The sequence below is a fragment of the Danio aesculapii genome, chromosome 4 (assembly GCF_903798145.1).
Source record: "Danio aesculapii chromosome 4, fDanAes4.1, whole genome shotgun sequence".
NCBI lineage: Eukaryota > Metazoa > Chordata > Actinopteri > Cypriniformes > Danionidae > Danio > Danio aesculapii.
In genome coordinates, this window is record NC_079438.1 from 26,667,996 (window position 1) to 26,686,434 (window position 18,439).

Consider the following 18,439-nt stretch of genomic DNA (forward strand, 5'->3'; position numbering starts at 1 on the left):
CCTTCCATGGAAGCACCAGGCTCTCTAACACACTAAAGCAATTGAACGTCGAGAATGGGATTCGAACCCACACAGGCAGAGCACAGTGGATTAGCGGTCCATCCCTGCCGGAGGCTGGATTAACTTTTACCATGACATCCTTCAAAACGCTAAGAGGGTGCGAGTAAAACACCTGCCACGGAAGCACCGGGCTCTCTCAAACACCAGAGCAAATGAGCGACGATGATGGGATTCAAATCCACACATGCAGTGCACAATGGATTGGAAGTGCATCACCTTAACTACTCGGCCACCTCATCACGTATGCGCCTACTTCTTTGATGGAGGCTGGACTGCGGCACATATTTGTATATGTATGTTTCTGCAATTATGTTCGGTAAGATGACTTTCAATTTTGCCATATCATGTTTCGAAGCACGAAGATGGAGTGAGCAAGATAACTTCCCCGGAAGCACCGGCCTCTCTTAAATGAACGACGAGGATGGGATTCGAACCCATGCGTCCAGAGAACAATGGATTAGCAGTCCATCGCCTCAATCACTCGGCCACCTCGTCATGCGTTTAGCTACTTTCCAGATGGGGGCTGGACTATGGCACATAAGTATGTACTTGCAGCTATTTTCGGTACAGACGACATTACATTTTGCAGGAACATCCTTCAAAACGCTAAGAGGGTCCGAGTAAAACACCCTCCACAGAATCACCAGGCTCTCTCAAATACCAAAGCATGTGAGCGACGAGGATGGGATTCGAACCCACGCGTGCAGAGCACAATGGATTAGCAGTCCATCACCTTAACCACTCGGCCACCTCGTCACATATGTTGCCACTTTCCTGATGGAGGCTGGACTGTGGCACATATGTGTACATGTATGTGTTTGCAAGTATTTTCGGTAAGATGACACTTAATTTTGCCATAACATGCTTCGAAGCACGAAGAGGGTGCAAGTAAGTTACCTTCCACATAAACACCGGGCTCTCTTAAACGAATGACCAGGCTGGAATTCGACTCACACATGCAAAGCACAACGGATTAGCAGTCCATCGCCTTAACCACTTAGCCACCTCGCCGCACACATACGTGCTCTCCTAATGGAGGCTGGACTATGGCATATACGTATGTTTTTGCAGCTATTTTCGCTATATATTACATACAATTTTGCCATAAACATCCTTTAAGACGCTGAAAGGTGCAAGTAAGAAACCTTAGACAGAAGCAGTTGCCTCTCTCAAAACAGTGAAACTATGACGATGGGATTTAAACCAGAACTTACAGAGTACAACATACTAACGTAAACACTCGGCCACCTCGTCACGAGTAAGCACATCGTTGTGCTAGAGAAAGGATTAACTTATGGGACTCAAATGGATGTTCTTACAGAAAAGATGAAGATAAAGGTTGTCATAAGAAGCTTTATCAGTAGCTCTGATCAGTGCCCCAGAGTTAAGGCTGATTTATACCTCTGCGTCAAGCGCACGCGTATGCTACGGCGCAGCCTACACGTGGTTGCATAGCACCTCGCTGTGGCTGTCGGCGACGTTGACGCGCACCTCTCAAAAAATGTAACGCGTACGCGTAGCGCAAGCTCTGAGATTGTTCGGCTTGGTAGCGCTGACGAGTGTGGGCGGAGGTGAGAGCCGCACGAACGTGAAGCAGCGGGTGTTTACAAGTGTGGAGTCCCATGGAGGAGCTCCGGATGGAGACTGATGTTTTTTGTTTAATTTTTATTTAAAGTTGTTGCACGTCCACTGGTTCCTGCCTCAAAATGAGCGAATTTGAGCCACTTGCACATTAAGGAACCGTTCAGAAAAAACAAAACACCAGCGAAGAAACTCAACACAGAGAAGCATAAACACCTACTGCCAGCTAGCGTTTCGGAAGTGTATTGCAGAGCAACAGAAACAGTGCGCAGAAGTATAAGTGCACAGCTACGCGCAAGGCTTCCGCCGTGGATCACGCTGATCACTTGACACAGAAGTATAAGCTAGGCTCTATTGTTCAACATTAACTGCAACATGTGGTTTTGTTGGAGAGAAACTAGACAGAATGCCTAAATTCTAAAAACGGCAGCATAGCTGACCTTGGATTTCTGTCAAAATATGGTTTCAGTGCCCTTGCATTCTTCATTACCTTACCCCAATCGCTGTACAGCCCAATAAATACATCCCAATCTCAACCCTTTTCTCTGCCGTTCAGCGTTGTGACTCCGCCCCCTTTACCAGATTACCCACAATTCTCTTCTCCCAGATTCACATAAGTAGTGTATACTTTTCTTTAAGTAAAAATGAAACCGTGTATAAGTAATTATTTTGAACAAATCAATAACCTGTTCTGCTGACACAGCATGCACTCATTGGTGCCAGAAGGCTGATTGCTGGCAGTTTAAAGTTTGATGCCACCTTGTCGTTGCATGTCCAGATTGGTACACTGAAGAGTTCATAACTGTTATAGCTATTCTTTCGCAGAGGCAATATCGTAGCCTATGAGGTCTATCCGAGGCGTGATCATTGCTGGTTGAAAACTTTACCCAATACCTCGCTGAGATGACTTGAAATACAGTCAGCTCTGGCAATTTTTGTCAGCCTCTTAGTAGGCTTAATGTTCTGTTGAAAAGGATGGCTGTGCTTCTGTTACTTTAACATGTTGCAACTTTTGTTGAGCTCCTAAACATGCAGCAGGCTGGATTAACCTGTACCATAACATTCTTCAGAATGCAAGCAGAGTGCGTGTAAGAAACCTTCCATGGAAGCACCAGGCTCTCTAACACACTAAAGCAATTGAACGTCGAGAATGGGATTCGAACCCACACAGGCAGAGCACAGTGGATTAGCGGTCCATCCCTGCCGGAGGCTGGATTAACTTTTACCATGACATCCTTCAAAACGCTAAGAGGGTGCGAGTAAAACACCTGCCACGGAAGCACCGGGCTCTCTCAAACACCAGAGCAAATGAGCGACGATGATGGGATTCAAATCCACACATGCAGTGCACAATGGATTGGAAGTGCATCACCTTAACTACTCGGCCACCTCATCACGTATGCGCCTACTTCTTTGATGGAGGCTGGACTGCGGCACATATTTGTATATGTATGTTTCTGCAATTATGTTCGGTAAGATGACTTTCAATTTTGCCATATCATGTTTCGAAGCACGAAGATGGAGTGAGCAAGATAACTTCCCCGGAAGCACCGGCCTCTCTTAAATGAACGACAACGATGGGATTCGAACCCATGCGTCCAGAGAACAATGGATTAGCAGTCCATCGCCTCAATCACTCGGCCACCTCGTCATGCGTTTAGCTACTTTCCAGATGGGGGCTGGACTATGGCACATAAGTATGTATTTGCAGCTATTTTCGGTACAGACGACATTACATTTTGCAGGAACATCCTTCAAAACGCTAAGAGGGTCCGAGTAAAACAGCCTCCACAGAATCACCAGGCTCTCTCAAATACCAAAGCATGTGAGCGACGAGGATGGGATTCGAACCCACGCGTGCAGAGCACAATGGATTAGCAGTCCATCGCCTTAACCACTCGGCCACCTCGTCACATATGTTGCCACTTTCCTGATGGAGGCTGGACTGTGGCACATATGTGTACATGTATGTGTTTGCAAGTATTTTCGGTAAGATGACACTTAATTTTGCCATAACATGCTTCGAAGCACGAAGAGGGTGCAAGTAAGTTACCTTCCACATAAACACCGGGCTCTCTTAAACGAATGACCAGGCTGGAATTCAACTCACACATGCAAAGCACAACGGATTTGCAGTTCATCGCCTTAACCACTCAGCCACCTCGCCGCACACATAGGTGCTCTCCTAATGGAGGCTGGACTATGGCATATACATATGTTTTTGCAGCTATTTTCGCTATATATTACATACAATTTTGCCATAAACATCCTTTAAGACGCTGAGAGGTGCAAGTAAGAAACCTTAGACAGAAGCAGTTGCCTCTCTCAAAACAGTGAAACTATGAGGATGGGATTTAAACCAGAACTTACAGAGTACAACATACTAATGTAAACACTCGGCCACCTCGTCACGAGTAAGCACAGCGTTGTGCTAGAGAAAGGATTAACTTTGGGACTCGAATGGATGTTCTTACAGAAAAGATGAAGATAAAGGTTGTCATAAGGAGCTTTATCAGTAGCTCTGATCAGTGCCCCAGAGTTAAGGCTGATTTATACCTCTGCGTCAAGCGCACGCGTATGCTACGGCGCAGCCTACACGTGGTTGCAAAGCACCCCGCTGTGGCTGTCGGCAACATCACCTCTCAAAAAATGTAACGCGTACGCGTAGCGCAAGCTCTGAGATTGTTCGGCTTGGTAGCGCTGACGAGTGTGGGCGGAGGTGAGAGCCGCACGAACGTGAAGCAGCGGGTGTTTACAAGTGTGGAGTCCCATGGAGGAGCTCCGGATGGAGACTGATGTTTTTGTTTACCTTTTAATTAAAGTTGTTGCACGTCCACTGGTTCCTGCCTCAAAATGAGCGAATTTGAGCCACTTGCACATTAAGGAAGCGTTCAGAAAAAACAAAACACCAGTGAAGAAACTCAACACAGAGAAGCATAAACACCTACTGCCAGCTAGCGTTTCGGAAGTGTATTGCAGAGCAACAGAAACAGTGCGCAGAAGTATAAGTGCACAGCTACGCGCAAGGCTTGCGCCGTGGATCACGCTGATCACTTGACACAGAAGTATAAGCCAGGCTCTATTGTTCAACATTAACTGCAACATGTGGTTTTGTTGGAGAGAAACTAGACAGAATGCCTAAATTCTAAAAACGGCAGCATAGCTGACCTTGGATTTCTGTCAAAATATGGTTTCAGTGCCCTTGCATTCTTCATTACCTTACCCCAATCGCTGTACAGCCCAATAAATACATCCCAATCTCAACCCTTTTCTCTGCCGTTCAGCGTTGTGACTCCGCCCCCTTTACCAGATTACCCACAATTCTCTTCTCCCAGATTCACATAAGTAGTGTATACTTTTCTTTAAGTAAAAATGAAACCGTGTATAAGTAATTATTTTTGAACAAATCAATAACCTGTTCTGCTGACACAGCATGCACTCATTGGTGCCAGAAGGCTGATTGCTGGCAGTTTAAAGTTTGATGCCACCTTGTCGTTGCATGTCCAGATTGGTACACTGAAGAGTTCATAACTGTTATAGCTATTCTTTCGCAGAGGCAATATCGTAGCCTATGAGGTCTATCCGAGGCGTGATCATTGCTGGTTGAAAACTTTACCCAATACCTCGCTGAGATGACTTGAAATACAGTCAGCTCTGGCAATTTTTGTCAGCCTCTTAGTAGGCTTAATGTTCTGTTGAAAAGGATGGCTGTGCTTCTGTTACTTTAACATGTTGCAACTTTTGTTGAGCTCCTAAACATGCAGCAGGCTGGATTAACCTGTACCATAACATTCTTCAGAATGCAAGCAGAGTGCGTGTAAGAAACCTTCCATGGAAGCACCAGGCTCTCTAACACACTAAAGCAATTGAACGTCGAGAATGGGATTCGAACCCACACAGGCAGAGCACAGTGGATTAGCGGTCCATCCCTGCCGGAGGCTGGATTAACTTTTACCATGACATCCTTCAAAACGCTAAGAGGGTGCGAGTAAAACACCTGCCACGGAAGCACCGGGCTCTCTCAAACACCAGAGCAAATGAGCGACGATGATGGGATTCAAATCCACACATGCAGTGCACAATGGATTGGAAGTGCATCACCTTAACTACTCGGCCACCTCATCACGTATGCGCCTACTTCTTTGATGGAGGCTGGACTGCGGCACATATTTGTATATGTATGTTTCTGCAATTATGTTCGGTAAGATGACTTTCAATTTTGCCATATCATGTTTCGAAGCACGAAGATGGAGTGAGCAAGATAACTTCCCCGGAAGCACCGGCCTCTCTTAAATGAACGACAACGATGGGATTCGAACCCATGCGTCCAGAGAACAATGGATTAGCAGTCCATCGCCTCAATCACTCGGCCACCTCGTCATGCGTTTAGCTACTTTCCAGATGGGGGCTGGACTATGGCACATAAGTATGTATTTGCAGCTATTTTCGGTACAGACGACATTACATTTTGCAGGAACATCCTTCAAAACGCTAAGAGGGTCCGAGTAAAACACCCTCCACAGAATCACCAGGCTCTCTCAAATACCAAAGCATGTGAGCGACGAGGATGGGATTCGAACCCACGCGTGCAGAGCACAATGGATTAGCAGTCCATCGCCTTAACCACTCGGCCACCTCGTCACATATGTTGCCACTTTCCTGATGGAGGCTGGACTGTGGCACATATGTGTACATGTATGTGTTTGCAAGTATTTTCGGTAAGATGACACTTAATTTTGCCATAACATGCTTCGAAGCACGAAGAGGGTGCAAGTAAGTTACCTTCCACATAAACACCGGGCTCTCTTAAACGAATGACCAGGCTGGAATTCAACTCACACATGCAAAGCACAACGGATTTGCAGTTCATCGCCTTAACCACTCAGCCACCTCGCCGCACACATAGGTGCTCTCCTAATGGAGGCTGGACTATGGCATATACATATGTTTTTGCAGCTATTTTCGCTATATATTACATACAATTTTGCCATAAACATCCTTTAAGACGCTGAGAGGTGCAAGTAAGAAACCTTAGACAGAAGCAGTTGCCTCTCTCAAAACAGTGAAACTATGAGGATGGGATTTAAACCAGAACTTACAGAGTACAACATACTAATGTAAACACTCGGCCACCTCGTCACGAGTAAGCACAGCGTTGTGCTAGAGAAAGGATTAACTTTTGGGACTCGAATGGATGTTCTTACAGAAAAGATGAAGATAAAGGTTGTCATAAGGAGCTTTATCAGTAGCTCTGATCAGTGCCCCAGAGTTAAGGCTGATTTATACCTCTGCGTCAAGCGCACGCGTATGCTACGGCGCAGCCTACACGTGGTTGCAAAGCACCCCGCTGTGGCTGTCGGCAACATCACCTCTCAAAAAATGTAACGCGTACGCGTAGCGCAAGCTCTGAGATTGTTCGGCTTGGTAGCGCTGACGAGTGTGGGCGGAGGTGAGAGCCGCACGAACGTGAAGCAGCGGGTGTTTACAAGTGTGGAGTCCCATGGAGGAGCTCCGGATGGAGACTGATGTTTTTTGTTTACCTTTTAATTAAAGTTGTTGCACGTCCACTGGTTCCTGCCTCAAAATGAGCGAATTTGAGCCACTTGCACATTAAGGAAGCGTTCAGAAAAAACAAAACACCAGTGAAGAAACTCAACACAGAGAAGCATAAACACCTACTGCCAGCTAGCGTTTCGGAAGTGTATTGCAGAGCAACAGAAACAGTGCGCAGAAGTATAAGTGCACAGCTACGCGCAAGGCTTGCGCCGTGGATCACGCTGATCACTTGACACAGAAGTATAAGCCAGGCTCTATTGTTCAACATTAACTGCAACATGTGGTTTTGTTGGAGAGAAACTAGACAGAATGCCTAAATTCTAAAAACGGCAGCATAGCTGACCTTGGATTTCTGTCAAAATATGGTTTCAGTGCCCTTGCATTCTTCATTACCTTACCCCAATCGCTGTACAGCCCAATAAATACATCCCAATCTCAACCCTTTTCTCTGCCGTTCAGCGTTGTGACTCCGCCCCCTTTACCAGATTCACATAAGTAGTGTATACTTTTCTTTAAGTAAAAATGAAACCGTGTATAAGTAATTATTTTTGAACAAATCAATAACCTGTTCTGCTGACACAGCATGCACTCATTGGTGCCAGAAGGCTGATTGCTGGCAGTTTAAAGTTTGATGCCACCTTGTCGTTGCATGTCCAGATTGGTACACTGAAGAGTTCATAACTGTTATAGCTATTCTTTCGCAGAGGCAATATCGTAGCCTATGAGGTCTATCCGAGGCGTGATCATTGCTGGTTGAAAACTTTACCCAATACCTCGCTGAGATGACTTGAAATACAGTCAGCTCTGGCAATTTTTGTCAGCCTCTTAGTAGGCTTAATGTTCTGTTGAAAAGGATGGCTGTGCTTCTGTTACTTTAACATGTTGCAACTTTTGTTGAGCTCCTAAACATGCAGCAGGCTGGATTAACCTGTACCATAAAATTCTTCAGAATGCAAGCAGAGTGCGTGTAAGAAACCTTCCATGGAAGCACCAGGCTCTCTAACGCAGTGTTTCCAACCCTGTTCCTGGAGGCACACCAACAGTACATATTTTGGATGCCTCCCATTCACTTCAGGTTTTGGAGTCTCTTCTAATGTCCTGGTGAGTTGATTCAGGTGTGTTGGATTAGGGAGAGCTTGAAAATGTGTACTGTTGGTGTGCCTTCAGGAACAGGGTTGGGAAACACTGCTCTAACACACTAAAGCAATTGAACGTCGAGAATGGGATTCGAACCCACACAGGCAGAGCACAGTGGATTAGCGGTCCATCCCTGCCGGAGGCTGGATTAACTTTTACCATGACATCCTTCAAAACGCTAAGAGGGTGTGAGTAAAACACCTTCCACGGAAGCACCGGGCTCTCTCAAACACCAGAGCAAATGAGCGACGAGGATGGGATTCAAATCCACACATGCAGTGCACAATGGATTGGAAGTGCATCACCTTAACTACTCGGCCACCTCATCACGTATGCGCCTACTTCTTTGATGGAGGCTGGACTGCGGCACATATTTGTATATGTATGTTTCTGCAATTATGTTCGGTAAGATGACTTTCAATTTTGCCATATCATGTTTCGAAGCACGAAGATGGAGTGAGCAAGATAACTTCCCCGGAAGCACCGGCCTCTCTCAAATGAACGACGAGGATGGGATTCGAACCCACGCATGCAGAGCACAATGGATTAGCAGTCCATCGCCTTAACCACTCGGCCACCTCGCCACATATGTTGCCACTTTCCTGATGGAGGCTGGACTGTGGCACATATGTTGTATGAGTAAATGTATGAGTGGTACTTGTGCAAGAGAGGCAGTGAAGTGTGCACGATCAGAAAGAACTGAAGTTTGTGCTAAGACTGGCCCTCACAAGTGGCAGCTCCCATATGGTCTAGCGGTCAGGATTCCTGGTTTTCACCCAGGCTGCCCGGGTTCGACTCACGGTATGGGAAGGCTTGAGTGTTTTTGCTTCTGCCCTTTTTGGCCTGCAGCAACCTTAAGGGGATGGGCTTGTGCTCGACAGTCGTAAGCCTTCGATAGCTCAGTTGGTAGAGCGGAGGACTGTAGGTGGGATGTTGGCAATCCTTAGGTCGCTGGTCCGGCTCGAAGGAGATCTTTTGCGCTCAGAGCTGCTTTCATGCCTGTGCAGTTCCATTATATTTTAGTCGCTAGAACTCAAAGTTCACCATAGAGGTGAAAAGGAAGTTCTCTGACCGGGAATCAAACCCGGGCTGCGGCGGTGAGAGCACCGAATCCTGACCACTAGACCATCAGGGAAGGGGCAGCAGAAACTTCCCCCTGGCTTTCTTTGGTCTTTTTTCTGTGTTGTCAGTCAGTGCACTGCAGTCGCCTTTCCCCCCCGCTGGAGCTTTTTCAGTTCCACTCTGGAGTGAATCGAGTTTCTGGGGCTGCCAGCACAGAGCCTGTGGGGTGCTCCCCTGGTTTCAAAGGCTGCCCCAACTGCTGATTTTCATTAACGTCTACTACAGCTACACCAACCGTAAACCAAGCCTACTTGTTGCAAATGTCCCTACCACTTAGAAATCACCCAGCCAACTTGCAGCTTAATCTCTTCCACTTGTAAGTCTCTAAGCTGCAGCAATACCTAAGCGCTCTGATAAAACATGCATAAAAAAACTATGGCTTTTAACCTCCTTTTGGAGAGGAGAGAGTCTCCGACCCTGGATCTCAGGTCTTCTATGGAGGGACTGTCAGGAATCCTGTAAGAGCATCCCATCCACACAACCTCTTGCCATAAAAAAAGCAGAATGTGTGGTGACGGAACTCCAGGTTGACAGAGCCTTGTCCTTGTTTCAAACAATGTGCTAACAAGGTGCTGAACAGAGTGCCAGTGGCACAAAGGATAACGCTAATGACTATGCATCAGAGGATTCTAGCTTACGGAAACCATGAGACTGTGTATGAGAGCGTGCGTAAATGTATGAGTGGTACTTGTGCAAGAGAGGCAGTGAAGTGTGCACGATCAGAAAGAACGGAAGTTTGTGCCAAGACTGGCCCTCACAAGTGGCAGCTCCCATATGGTCTAGCGGTCAGGATTCCTGGTTTTCACCCAGGCGGCCCGGGTTCGACTCACGGTATGGGAAGGCTTGATTGTTTTTGCTTCTGCCCTTTTTGGCCTGCAGCAACCTTAAGGGGATGGGCTTGTGCTTGATAGTCGTAAGCCTTCGATAGCTCAGTTGGTAGAGCGGAGGACTGTAGGTGGGATGTTGGCAATCCTTAGGTCGCTGGTCCGGCTCGAAGGAGATCTTTTGCGCTCAGAGCTGCTTTCATGCCTGTGCAGTTCCATTATATTTTAGTCGCTAGAACTCAAAGTTCACCATAGAGGTGAAAAGGAAGTTCCCTGACCGGGAATCTAACCCTGGCCGCGGCGGTGAGAGCACCGATTCCTGACCACTAGACCATCAGGGAAGGGGCAGCAGAAACTTGCCCCTGGCTTTCTTTGGTCTTTTTTCTGTGCTGTCAGTCAGTGCACTGCAGTCGCCTTTCCCCCCCCCGCTGGAGCTTTTTCAGTTCCACTCTGGAGTGAATCGAGTTTCTGCGGCTGCCAGCACAGAACCCGTGGGGTGCTCCCCTGGTTTCAAAGGCTGCCCCAACTGCTGATTTTCATTAACGTCTACTACAGCTACACCAACCGTAAACCAAGCCTACTTGTTGCAAATGTCCCTACCACTTAGAAGTCACCCAGCCAACTTGCAGCGTAATCTCTTCCACTTGTAAGTCTCTAAGCTGCAGCAATAGCTAAACGCTCTGATAAAACATGCATAAAAGAAACTATGGCTTTTAACCTCCTTTTGGAGAGGAGAGAGTCTCCGACCCTGGATCTCAGGTCTTCTATGGAGGGACTGTCAGGAATCCTGTAAGAGCATCCCATCCACACAACCTCTTGCCATAAAAACAAAGCAGAATGTGTGGTGACGGAACTCCAGGTTGACAGAGCCTTGTCCTTGTTTCAAACAATGTGCTAACAGGGTGCTGAACAGAGTGCCAGTGGCACAAAGGATAACGCTAATGACTGCATCAGAGGATTCTAGCTTACGGAAACCATGAGACTGTGTATGAGAGTGTGCGTAAATGTATGAGTGGTACTTGTGCAAGAGAGGCAGTGAAGTGTGCACGATCAGAAAGAACTGAAGTTTGTGCCAAGACTGGCCCTCACAAGTGGCAGCTCCCATATGGTCTAGCGGTCAGGATTCTTGGTATTCACCCAGGCTGCCCGGGTTGACAGAGCCTTGTCCTTGTTTCAAACAATGTGCTAACAAGGTGCTGAACAGAGTGCCAGTGGCTCAAAGGATAATGCTAATGACTATGCATAAGATGATTCTAGCTTACGGAAACCATGAGACTGTGTATGAGAGCGTGCGTAAATGTATGAGTGGTACTTGTGCAAGAGAGGCAGTGAAGTGTGCACGATTAGAGAGAACTGAAGTTTGTGCCAAGACTGGCCCTCACAAGTGGCAGCTCCCATATGGTCAAGCGGTCAGGATTCCTGGTTTTCACCCAGGCGGCCCGGGTTCGACTCCCGGTATGGGAAGGCTTGAGTGTTTTTGCTTCGGCCCTTGGTGGCCTGCAGCAACGTTAAGGGGATGGGCTTGTGCTTGACTTCCGTAAGCCTTCGATAACTCAGTTGGTAGAGCGGAGGACTGTAGGTGGGATGTTGGCAATCCTTAGGTCACTGGTTCGACTCCTGCTTGAAGGAAGTATTTTGCGCTCAGAGCTGCTTTCAAGCCTGTGCAGTTTGACTATATTTTAGTCGCTAGAACTCAAAGTTCACCATAGAGGTGAAAAGGAAGTTCCCTGACCAGGAATCTAACCCAGGCCGCGGCGGTGAGAGCGCCGAATCCTGACCACTAGACCATCAGGGAAGGGCCAGCAGAATGTTGCCCCTGGCTTTCTTTGGTCTTTTTGCTGTGCTGTCAGTCAGTTCACTGTGGTCGCCTTTTCCCCCCGCTGGAGCTGTTCAGTTCCACTCTGGAGTGAATCGAGTTTCTGGGGCTGCCAGCACAGAGCCCGTGGGGTGCTCCCCTGGTTTCAAAGGCTGCCCCAACTAATCTCTTCCACTTGTAAGTCTCTGAGCTGCAGCAATACCTAAGCACTATGATAAAACATGCATAAAAGAAACTATGGCTTTTAACCTCCTTTTGGAGAGGAGAGAGTCTCCGACCCTGGATCTCAGGTCTTCTATGGAGGGACTGTCAGGAATCCTGTAAGAGCATCCCATCCACACAACCTCTTGCCATAAAAACAAAGCAGAATGTGTGGTGATGGAACTCCAGGTTGAAAGAGCCTTGTCCTTGTTTCAAACAATGTGCTAACAAGGTGCTGAACAGAGTGCCAGTGGCACCAAGGATAACGCTAATGACTATGCATCAGAGGATTATGGAAACCATGAGACTGTGTATGAGAGCGTGTCAAGTGTGCGAAGACTGCGGTCGCCTTTCGCTCCCGCTGGAGCTGTTCAGTTCTACTCTGGAGTGAGTCGAGTTTAAGGGGCTGCCAGCACAGAGCCCGTGGGGTGCTCCCCTGGTTTCAAAGGCTGCCCCATCTGCTGATTTTTATAAACGTCTACTACAGCTACACCAACCGTAAACCAAGCCTACTTGTTGAAAAAGTCCCTACCAGGCCAACTCTGCTTTGCTTCCGAGTTCAGATGAGATCAGGCATTGCCAGGGTGGTATGGCTGTAAGCAAGAGCAGCCGTCAAGAGTTGGCTCTTTAAAAATAGGTGCAGCACCAGGAGCCGAGCTCAGCTTTTTTCTGTTTCTGCTCCGGGGCACCAACAGCTCTTGCTAGGTTAACCCAGCCAAGTCAGTGTACTCACTTTCCCCCGAATGGAATCAGGGGAAGTGGGTACAATGACTTAGCTGGTCCCAGGCGGTCTGCCATCCAAGTACTAACCAGGCCCAACCCTGCTTTGCTTGTGAGTTCAGATGAGATCAGGCATTGCCAGGGTGGTATGGCCGCAAGCAAGAGCAGCTGTCAAGAGTTGGCTATTTAAAAAGAGGCGCAGCACCAGGAGCCGAGCACAGCTCAGCTTGCATTGACACAGCACCAACAGAAACGGCCCTTGTCCCCTCAACTGTTTACATGTGTTTTTTTTTTTTTTGGTCCCACCCCTCCCAAATACAATGAATGCGAGAAAAGACACCAGCAGCAGTGCTGTGACACGGGGAAGTGTATTAGCTGCCAAATGAAGGAGTTCAAAAAGCTTACAGCACCTGGTATTCCCAGGCGGTCTCCCATCCTGCTTTGCTTCCGAATTCAGATAAGATCAGGCATTGCTTTTTTTATTTTTATTTTTTTTATTTAAACTCAAAAATTTACATTTTTACAAAGAAATGATTACATCACATAAAAATCACATGATACTTACAACACTCATTATTAGACTTCATATTTTTCCCATAACCAACTTAAAATGTTGTCCTTTTATTCAACCATTATGTTCTCTTTTACCATTATTTCTATAAATACATCCTTCTTTTCTTGTACTATAAGATAGTTGAATATCAATTTTACAGCCATCTCCATTCTGTTTTTAAACATTCGCCATATATCCACTCTCTTCCCATCATGTTTAGCCATATTTCTCCTTATCCAAATCACATACTTAGCAATTAATATACATAGATTAAAGCATACATACCACATTCATTTTGACCAAATAACATTTTGTTCATCCACATATATGTCCCATATTAACAATTTAGCAATTTTCTTTAATTTTTCCATAATTCCTCCAACTTTTCACAATAGAAGAACAAATGTAATAAACCTTCCCCTTCCTTCATACACACCTTACACATTATATCTTGTTCAATTCCCGTTTTACACAATCTCATTTCTGGTAATATGCAATTATGTCTCAATAAATAATTAAAATTTTCTAAAATTGGTTCCATATATTTCATTCTGACATTTCCCCAAATTTCTTTTTCATTTAGATCCTCATATCTTTCCTTCCAGTAGTTGAATGCTATAGGTCTTATAAAAGCCTTTGATCTAAAAACAACATAAAAACTCTTAACTGTACATAAGCTCATATTGATCATTTCTCCATTTTTCTTCTTAAAATAGACCTCTGGTAATTCTTCCTTATCCTCCAACTCATTTTTTTCAATTATTTCAATCCAATCTTTTGGTATTGCTTTTTTCAAATCATAATATTGTCTTTGTAATTTTGTTTTAACAACTCTTTTATAACCATCCTCCACAGCATCTACAATTGTAATGGTACAAATCCTTTTATCACTTCATATAATTCATCTTTAACTTGTCTTAATCCTCCATTCCACCTGTCCTTAAAATATATATTTTTTCCTTCATTTAAAATATTTGGATTCTGAAAAAGTGGTTGTTCTACAATCTGAGCCCTTCCTTTTGTTATAATCAACACATTTTCAAAAAATTCCCCCCATGATTCTAAGACCTCAACATAAAATCTTGGCAGACCTGCTATTATCCATTTTTTTTCATTTTCATCCATAAAACATTACATCCCATATCAAAATGTCCACATTTCTTCAAATAATAGTCTAACACACTTTTCCAAATCACATCCATTTTCCCTTCCAAAAACCTTTGAATAATCTTAATTCTTAATGTTTTCATTTTTAAAAAGCTATCTAAAAGTCCCAGACCTCCTTCTTTTACCTCCCCAATCAAAGTATTATAAGCAATTTTGGCTCTTCCATTTCCCCACACAAACTTTAAAACTACATCCTTCATTTTTTATAGTATACTTCAGGCAATGCAGTTACACTAAACACATACCAGACCTTTGTCAACATTAAAGCATTTAAGATTAATACTTTCTCTTTTAACGTCAAATTTCGAGCTTTCCAAAATCTAAGTCTTTTCTCAATTCCATTTAAAACTCCCTCCCAATTTAAAATATCTGCTTTTTTAGAATCCATCCCCACCCAAATTCCCAAAATGTTTGTATGTTGCTTTTCTTCTTAAAAGGGTATGTGTTGTGTTATTTCTTCTACTCTTCCCACCAGAGGTGTAGTCCTAAAAAAAAAGGTGTACTATTACCCCCCCAACCCGCCCATGCTATTTTATTATTTTACCTGAACATTTCAACGAGACATAATTCAGACTTTGAAAAACTCACGAAATTTTCTCACAGCTGCTGTGGTCGTCAGGGGCAGGGAATGGCGCAAAATATGAACAAAAATGCACCAATTGCAACAAATTAAGATGAGAGTTAAAAAAAGCACTTGGTGTACAGTTAAGGGATGCGAATACACGTAAATTAGGGAAGTCTAATCAGCAAAACAAGTGAGTATACTGAGGGTATACGCAATTATTGATCCTCAGAAGTCGTAATACCCAAAGAGCTATTGGAAAAAAGTAGGCATACTGAGTATACGTGCATTTAGCCCCGACTACACCACTGCTACCCACCCTCATGCATATACTTTTTCCAACATTAACCTTAGCTCCTGATGCTTTACAATATCGCTCTAGAATCTCCATCGCCCCTTTAATACTCTGAATATCTTCAACCAACAATGTAGTATTATCCGCATATTGATACACAAACTTTAAAACTACATCCTTAATTTTTTTATAGTATACTTCAGGCAATGCAGTTACACTTAACACATACCAGACCTTTGACAACATTAAAGCATTTAAGATTAATACTTTCCCTTTTAACGTCAAATTTCGAGCTTTCCAAAATCTAAGTCTTTTCTCAATTCCATTTAAAACTCCCTCCCAATTTAAATTATCTGCTTTATTAGAATCCACCCCCACCCAAATTCCCAAAATGTTTGTATGTTGCTTTTCTTCTTTAAAGGGTATGTTTGGTCTAAAATTCTTTAGATCTTTTTTGTCCCCTTTTCCTTTGTATATAATTTTTATCATTCCCTATTCTCATCTTTTCACTCAATAATTCTTTAATAAAAACCTCTTCACAGATCTCTTTTAAAATCGGTACTAAAATATCTTTAAATTCTTTATAAAATTCATTTGTTATGCCATCTACACCTAGACTTTTCCCTGGCATTAATTGCTTAATAGCCACCTCTATTTCTTCTTTTTGAATTTCTTCATCACAAAATTTTTTGTCTTCTTCTGTTACCTTTAATTTGATCTGTTTTGTTTTTAAATATTCTTTCTCTTCTTCATTTGTTCCTTGTTTTTTGAACAAATCACTATAAAAATCCTTTACTGTTTTTAAAATCCCCTCAGTTTCTGTTTCTACTTTCCCCTCTTTATTTAATACCTCTTTTATTAATTCAGCTCTTTGCCTATTGCTTTCCAAATTAAAGAAGAATTGTGAAGATCTTTCTCCTACTGCATATTTTGCTTTACTTCTTATTATTGCACCTTTGCATTTTTCTTCTTCTATTATTTTTAACTTATCTTGTAACCTTACAATTTCTTCAATATCTTCGTTTCCCTCACCTTCTGTCCCTTTTCTTAACTCTTTATCTAGCTTCTTTCTTATTTCATTTTCTTTTTGTTTTTTCATACATTTACTATCTTCTATTGAAATTGTTTTAACCTCCCACTCAGCCATTGCTCCTCCCAGTGAATTATCTTCCATTTCATCTCGATTTCCCGCATTACTCTCTGTATTCTCAATATTTACTTTCTCAACTTCACCAATCTTTCCCAACTCTGTTTCATCCATCATTTGACTTGCTTCCTTAACAGTCTCTGGGATTTGTGTAACATTTTCTTTCTCCATCCAACACTCACATCTTACTATCACCTTTCTGCAATCCAGGCATTTCACTGCATCGCAATCCCTTGCGAAATGTCCTTGCTCCTCACACTGAAAGCATTTAAAATCAGGACAGTCTTTAAACACATGTCCAGGACCCATACACAAGCGACAAGTTTTCATTTGACGGTCATGCATAATTCGGAAATATTGTGTTCCTTCTTCAGTATCAAATTTTGCACTGTTTGGGAGTGATATCACCTCCTTCGGAAATTTAACCCTTAAATACCTTGTACCATCTGCAATGTCTGTAACCGGATACATTCGCCCTCTGATATCAGATGCAGGTGTTACTCCCCAAAACTTAAGTTTATCCAGAATTTCATCATCAATATAAGCCGGCAAATGTATAAAAGATACAATATACTCTCTTACTTGTAAGTGTCTTACTTCACAATTCTTCCCTTTTATCATGAGTACATCTTCCAAATCCTCGCCGTCCTCTTAACTTGGCAGAGTTATTTCACATTCCTTTTCCTTTCTTGGTCTTACAGCCAGAACCTTCCCTTTTCCTATCTTCTCAGTCAGAGCCTTTATGATGTCTTCTGCTCTAGCATCATTCACTTCTGTCATATGAACAATCACTGTAGCTTCTTTAGTATAGATCCTTTTATCGCCCATTTGTCCGTGTCCAAAGTGTTGTCCTACTTCCTGTCCATTATCCAGTTGCCCTCTTCGTTTTCTATCCATGTCCATATCTTTACGTTTGAGTCCTTCCACATTTGCACTCATAACAGAACACAAACTTCCCAGACAGCAAAGTGCTGCTGGGAAGTGGACAAAATTATCAAAAAAAGAAAAACTAAAAAAAACTCAAACTTTTTCTGAAAAAACAAACAAACAAAACAAAAATCGAGTGATCCTTTCTCACTCTCTGCCTACCACTTCCTTTGCTGCAAGTGCACTATTGCCCTTTAGCATTCCAGGGTGGTACGGCTGTAAGCGAGAGCAGCTGTCAAGAGTTGGCTATTTAAAAATAGGCGTATTCACGTCGAGGAGGCAAGAGGAGGGTTGAAAACTGGGCTTGGACAGCTTTTTCTTCATTAATATTCCTTAATTCTTCATCAGCCTTCGACTGGTCATCAGCAGTAACATGAACAGTGCACACAGAACATTATTAGCATGTTTTGCAGCAAACAAAGCACCCCATTCAATCTTACACATAGCCCAGCTTTTACTCCACAAAATGTCAGTTTGCCCTTTCATAAGCTGCATCCAGTCAACCCTTGCAATGACATTCAAACCGGGGGAGCTCATTACAGTGAATACTGTGTGACAGAAGATGAGAACTCCACCACTGCAGAGTGAAATTATTGACCTCTGTTTTTTTTTGGTGAGGTTGTACCTTCGAACGCTTTATCCAACCTCAAAGTCAGAAAGAGATGGCATCCATACTTGACTTTTTTTTTTCGCTCACACAAAGAACTCCTCGGTCGAAAGCTTTCAATTTCTACACTTCTGCGAGAGGATGTCTACAAGCGTTGGTAATAT

General features: G+C 43.9%; 13 non-coding genes across 13 annotated transcripts; 6 read left to right on the forward strand and 7 right to left on the reverse strand.

The window, feature by feature from the left end:
• Nucleotides 1-734: 734 nt before the first annotated feature.
• Nucleotides 735-816, reverse strand: trnas-gcu (transfer RNA serine (anticodon GCU)). The gene has a single exon. It is a non-coding gene; the product is annotated as a tRNA-Ser (tRNA).
• A 1,638-nt stretch (nt 817-2,454) lies between these two features.
• LOC130224152 (U4 spliceosomal RNA) lies at nt 2,455-2,595 on the forward strand. Its single transcript, XR_008837225.1, has one exon. It is a non-coding gene; the product is annotated as a U4 spliceosomal RNA (small nuclear RNA).
• Nucleotides 2,596-3,471: 876 nt separating this feature from the next.
• On the reverse strand, nt 3,472-3,553 carry trnas-gcu (transfer RNA serine (anticodon GCU)). Its single transcript has one exon. It is a non-coding gene; the product is annotated as a tRNA-Ser (tRNA).
• Nucleotides 3,554-5,183: 1,630 nt separating this feature from the next.
• LOC130224153 (U4 spliceosomal RNA) lies at nt 5,184-5,324 on the forward strand. The gene has a single exon (XR_008837226.1). It is a non-coding gene; the product is annotated as a U4 spliceosomal RNA (small nuclear RNA).
• An 876-nt stretch (nt 5,325-6,200) lies between these two features.
• trnas-gcu (transfer RNA serine (anticodon GCU)) lies at nt 6,201-6,282 on the reverse strand. The gene has a single exon. It is a non-coding gene; the product is annotated as a tRNA-Ser (tRNA).
• Nucleotides 6,283-7,889: 1,607 nt separating this feature from the next.
• LOC130224154 (U4 spliceosomal RNA) lies at nt 7,890-8,030 on the forward strand. The gene has a single exon (XR_008837227.1). It is a non-coding gene; the product is annotated as a U4 spliceosomal RNA (small nuclear RNA).
• An 806-nt stretch (nt 8,031-8,836) lies between these two features.
• Nucleotides 8,837-8,918, reverse strand: trnas-gcu (transfer RNA serine (anticodon GCU)). The gene has a single exon. It is a non-coding gene; the product is annotated as a tRNA-Ser (tRNA).
• Nucleotides 8,919-9,072: 154 nt separating this feature from the next.
• Nucleotides 9,073-9,144, forward strand: trnae-uuc (transfer RNA glutamic acid (anticodon UUC)). Its single transcript has one exon. It is a non-coding gene; the product is annotated as a tRNA-Glu (tRNA).
• A 253-nt stretch (nt 9,145-9,397) lies between these two features.
• On the reverse strand, nt 9,398-9,469 carry trnae-cuc (transfer RNA glutamic acid (anticodon CUC)). Its single transcript has one exon. It is a non-coding gene; the product is annotated as a tRNA-Glu (tRNA).
• Nucleotides 9,470-10,224: 755 nt separating this feature from the next.
• On the forward strand, nt 10,225-10,296 carry trnae-uuc (transfer RNA glutamic acid (anticodon UUC)). Its single transcript has one exon. It is a non-coding gene; the product is annotated as a tRNA-Glu (tRNA).
• A 253-nt stretch (nt 10,297-10,549) lies between these two features.
• trnae-cuc (transfer RNA glutamic acid (anticodon CUC)) lies at nt 10,550-10,621 on the reverse strand. Its single transcript has one exon. It is a non-coding gene; the product is annotated as a tRNA-Glu (tRNA).
• Nucleotides 10,622-11,672: 1,051 nt separating this feature from the next.
• Nucleotides 11,673-11,744, forward strand: trnae-uuc (transfer RNA glutamic acid (anticodon UUC)). The gene has a single exon. It is a non-coding gene; the product is annotated as a tRNA-Glu (tRNA).
• Nucleotides 11,745-12,003: 259 nt separating this feature from the next.
• Nucleotides 12,004-12,075, reverse strand: trnae-cuc (transfer RNA glutamic acid (anticodon CUC)). Its single transcript has one exon. It is a non-coding gene; the product is annotated as a tRNA-Glu (tRNA).
• Between the last annotated feature and the right edge of the window lie 6,364 nt (nt 12,076-18,439).